Source organism: Schistocerca americana, unplaced genomic scaffold, assembly GCF_021461395.2.
Source record: "Schistocerca americana isolate TAMUIC-IGC-003095 unplaced genomic scaffold, iqSchAmer2.1 HiC_scaffold_482, whole genome shotgun sequence".
NCBI lineage: Eukaryota > Metazoa > Arthropoda > Insecta > Orthoptera > Acrididae > Schistocerca > Schistocerca americana.
Window position 1 is genome coordinate 52,501 of NW_025726217.1, and position 5,000 is coordinate 57,500.

The window sequence follows — 5,000 nt, forward strand, 5'->3', positions numbered from 1 at the left end:
CTCGCCGTGTCACTAATGTACAGAGATACAATAGTTTCGACTGGAACCGGATTAAACGTATACACGGCGCTGATTAGTAATAGATAGAGCCATCAGAATACAGATAATGTATACAACTGTCCGTATACATGCTGAAAGACTCTGCTCACAATCACACGTCAGCCAGACACTCTTATCACGCACTACTCTCTGCCTGTAACAGGCACACAGACAATATCTAAGCACCAGCATGGAACAACACCCAGTGCATCCTCTCTGCCACATTAGACAATCCACACTATCATAACCAGACCGGGAGGTCCACTCGGAAAACAGAATATCCCACCCTTCCGACAACCACCATTGCTCAGCTAAGCCACCAACACCCACACATGTCCTACACAGGGGTGCACCCAACATCACAATACTGCCTCCTGTCACACCACACAAACAATGGCACGAATGAAAGACACAGGTCTGCCACAAGCATGGAATCAGAGCGCCGCCTGTTATGAGCCAAAGGTGCACCCTGACGTGGCAAATCAGATGATGCCGCAGTCATTTACTTACGATAATCACAATCAACAAACCAGCCCCCCCCCCCCCCCGAAAACACCTTTCCTTACAACAATGTGTGCCTTAACCTAACCCGTATTGTGCCTTAACCTAACCCGTATTGTGCCTTAACCTAACCCGTATTGTGCCTTAACCTAACCCATATTGCGCCTTAACCTAACCCATATTGCGCCTTAACCTAACCCATATTGCGCCTTAACCTAACCCATATTGCGCCTTAACCTAACCCATATTGTGCCTTAACCTAACCTATATTGTACCTTAACCTAACCCATATTGTACCTTAACCTAACCCATATTGTACCTTAACCTAACCTATATTGTACCTTAACCTAACCTATATTGTACCTTAACCTAACCTATATTGGGCCTTAACCTAACCTATATTGGGCCTTAACCTAACCTATATTGGGCCTTAACCTAACCTATATTGGGCCTTAACCTAACCTATATTGGGCCTTAACGTAACCCACGTTGCGCCTTAACCTAACCTATATTGTACCTTAACCTAACCCATATTGTACCTTAACCTAACCCATATTGTACCTTAACCTAACCTATATTGGGCCTTAACCTAACCTATATTGGGCCTTAACCTAACCTATATTGGGCCTTAACCTAACCTATATTGGGCCTTAACGTAACCCACGTTGCGCCTTAACGTAACCCACGTTGCGCCTTAACGTAACCCACGTTGCGCCTTAACGTAACCCACGTTGCGCCTTAACGTAACCCACGTTGCGCCTTAACCTAACCCATATTGCGCCTTAACCTAACCCATATTGCGCCTTAACCTAACCCATATTGCGCCTTAACCTAACCCATATTGTACCTTAACCTAACCTATATTGTACCTTAACCTAACCTATATTGTACCTTAACCTAACCTATATTGGGCCTTAACCTAACCTATATTGGGCCTTAACCTAACCTATATTGGGCCTTAACCTAACCTATATTGGGCCTTAACCTAACCTATATTGGGCCTTAACGTAACCCACGTTGCGCCTTAACGTAACCCACGTTGCGCCTTAACGTAACCCACGTTGCGCCTTAACGTAACCCACGTTGCGCCTTAACGTAACCCACGTTGCGCCTTAACGTAACCCACGTTGCGCCTTAACCTAACCCATATTGCGCCTTAACCTAACCCATATTGCGCCTTACCCTAACCCATATTGCGCCTTAACCTAACCCATATTGTGCCTTAACCTAACCTATATTGTACCTTAACCTAACCCATATTGTACCTTAACCTAACCTATATTGTACCTTAACCTAACCTATATTGTACCTTAACCTAACCTATATTGTACCTTAACCTAACCCATATTGCGCCTTAACCTAACCCATATTGCGCCTTAACCTAACCCATATTGCGCCTTAACCTAACCCATATTGCGCCTTAACCTAACCCATATTGCGCCTTAACCTAACCCATATTGCGCCTTAACCTAACCCATATTGCGCCTTAACCTAACCCATATTGCGCCTTAACCTAACCCATATTGCGCCTTAACCTAACCCATATTGTACCTTAACCTAACCCATATTGTACCTTAACCTAACCTATATTGTACCTTAACCTAACCTATATTGTACCTTAACCTAACCTATATTGTACCTTAACCTAACCTATATTGGGCCTTAACCTAACCTATATTGGGCCTTAACCTAACCTATATTGGGCCTTAACCTAACCTATATTGGGCCTTAACCTAACCTATATTGGGCCTTAACGTAACCCACGTTGCGCCTTAACGTAACCCACGTTGCGCCTTAACGTAACCCACGTTGCGCCTTAACGTAACCCACGTTGCGCCTTAACGTAACCCACGTTGCGCCTTAACGTAACCCACGTTGCGCCTTAACGTAACCCACGTTGCGCCTTAACGTAACCCACGTTGCGCCTTAACCCAACACACGTTGCGCCTTAACCCAACACACGTTGGGCCTTAACCCAACACACGTTGGGCCTTAACCCAACACACGTTGGGCCTTAACCCAACACACGTTGGGCCTTAACCCAACACACGTTGGGCCTTAACCCAACACACGTTGGGCCTTAACCCAACACACGTTGGGCCTTAACCCAACACACGTTGGGCCTTAACCCAACACACGTTGGGCCTTAACCCAACACACGTTGGGCCTTAACCCAACACACGTTGGGCCTTAACCCAACACACGTTGGGCCTTAACCCAACACACGTTGGGCCTTAACCCAACACACGTTGGGCCTTAACCCAACACACGTTGGGCCTTAACCCAACACACGTTGGGCCTTAACCCAACACACGTTGGGCCTTAACCCAACACACGTTGGGCCTTAACCCAACACACGTTGGGCCTTAACCCAACACACGTTGGGCCTTAACCTGCTCTGTAATTGTCATACGACGCGTTAAATTAGTGTGGTGTTGCCTAACTGCAACCCCCGCAATATAGTTTGCTACTCGCACTGCCTGGTCCCCAGAGTATCGCTTCATGTTAAACACCTTGCAGCTATACACTGTAATGCGGATGGCAGCAGGACGTACATGCTCAATGCCCTTCGCAGTTGTTCATTGGCATTTGCATGGCGAAGCACAGCCTACGTTGTGGTACGGCGTGTGTCAACTGTCCGCTGATGTTGTACGTCCAAATCACACACTGTACTGCACATTGGTCCTCATGTACTGAATGATACATCGTGGTACATGTGTGACCGTACCACGACTGCGCCAACAACGGCGAACCATACGGTCCAAATATTGTGCACTCAGCTACGTGTCGTCTCCCTATAAGAGCTGGATTGCAGTATGGTATGCCGTGGATGGCGATCAGCATGAGCCGTCTGTTGATGTAGTGGCGCGTGTTGTCAGACGTAGTCGTCTCTTCTCACACACCGTGATAGCATGGTGCACTGCGTTCCACATCTGCGACATGCGACAGAGGCCGGTTGACAGTCGTTCGCGCAATGGACATCGCATACGTACGGGGGCCACCTTCCACGTGTTCGCGAAGCGTGCACATGTTGTTGCGTGTATGTGGGCAGACATAGTGTGTCGTGACACCTGACACAGGCATGCAACAATCGTTGAATTTGCAAATGGCGATGGACGTCTACGTTTGCTGGTGACGTTACGCAAATGAACAACTGGTAAACGGTTGTGGTGCGGTTGTTCTCGCTAGAGGTGAATCAGTGATGGCGACGATCGGTTGAGCTACCAACCGGTTGTTTCAGCGATACCCACCATGCCCACGAACGTGAATGGCATGTGGGTGTGAAGCGATACGCGGCGGTGGCTGGGTGGGACCGTCCCCGGCCGGTGAGGGGGGGCCTCCCGGCGTGCTGGCCGCGCGGTGCGTGGGCGCACGCGCTACAGCCGGCTGGTGGGGGCGGCCAGTGGCAGGCGCGCCGGCCGACGGAGGCGGCAGGCGGCGCAGCTGCGCGCCGGCGCACCCTGCACGCGGCGCCGTGCGGCCAAAGTAGGTCCTCGCGGGCCCGGTGCGAAGCGCGGTGGACATCTGCAGTGTGCTGGTCCGATTGAGGACTGTGTGCGCTGAGGATGCGCCGCCGCCCGGCGCTCGGCGCCGCGACGCCGTCTGCTGCTCGGTCGCCTCTGCGGTTCTCGCAGGTGGTTTGTATCGCAGCTGTGCGGACGTGTTGGCGCGTGCGCTGTGCTGGGAGAGTTCGCTTCGGCACCCAAGTGGGGCTTTTGTCCTTCTGTGGCGCTGGCGTTGGAGCTGCCGGCCACCGTAGGTGGCGCGTGTTGTCTCCCGCCGGCAATGCCACGACAGCACGCTCCCGGGCCTCTGTCGGCAGCGGCAAGCTCAGTTGGGAGCACGGGTGGTCGCACCTAAAGCGTCTACTCGCCAAACTCCGGGCGATTGCGCCTCTCTCGAACCCGACCAAGTACTTAGGACGGCGCTGCGCGCCGCCGGGACCTGAGAGGGTTTCGAGGTGTATTGTGCAGGGGAGCTCAGCCTCCTCCTGTTTGCAGAATAATTGAGCGGACGCTTGCGTGTTCGCGCGGGCCCCCGGGACACACTCCCGGGCGGCCGGCTGCTCAGCTCTAGTTGACGCAGCTCCCTGGTTGATCCTGCCAGTAGTCATATGCTTGTCTCAAAGATTAAGCCATGCATGTCTCAGTACAAGCCGCATTAAGGTGAAACCGCGAATGGCTCATTAAATCAGTTATGGTTCCTTAGATCGTACCCACGTTACTTGGATAACTGTGGTAATTCTAGAGCTAATACATGCAAACAGAGTCCCGACCAGAGATGGAAGGGACGCTTTTATTAGATCAAAACCAATCGGTCGGCTCGTCCGGTCCGTTTGCCTTGGTGACTCTGAATAACTTTGGGCTGATCGCACGGTCCTCGTACCGGCGACGCATCTTTCAAATGTCTGCCTTATCAACTGTCGATGGTAGGTTCTGCGCCTACCATGGTTGTAACGG

At 51.3% G+C, this 5,000-nt stretch overlaps 1 non-coding gene across 1 annotated transcript in view; it reads left to right on the plus strand.

The window, feature by feature from the left end:
- Window positions 1–4,627: 4,627 nt before the first annotated feature.
- The window catches only part of LOC124585151, a 1,910-nt gene continuing 1,537 nt past the window's right edge, over window positions 4,628–5,000 (plus strand). Inside the window, exon 1 of the ribosomal RNA XR_006974754.1 lies at window positions 4,628–5,000. This exon is cut by the window's right edge and continues 1,537 nt beyond it. This is a non-coding gene — a ribosomal RNA (small subunit ribosomal RNA).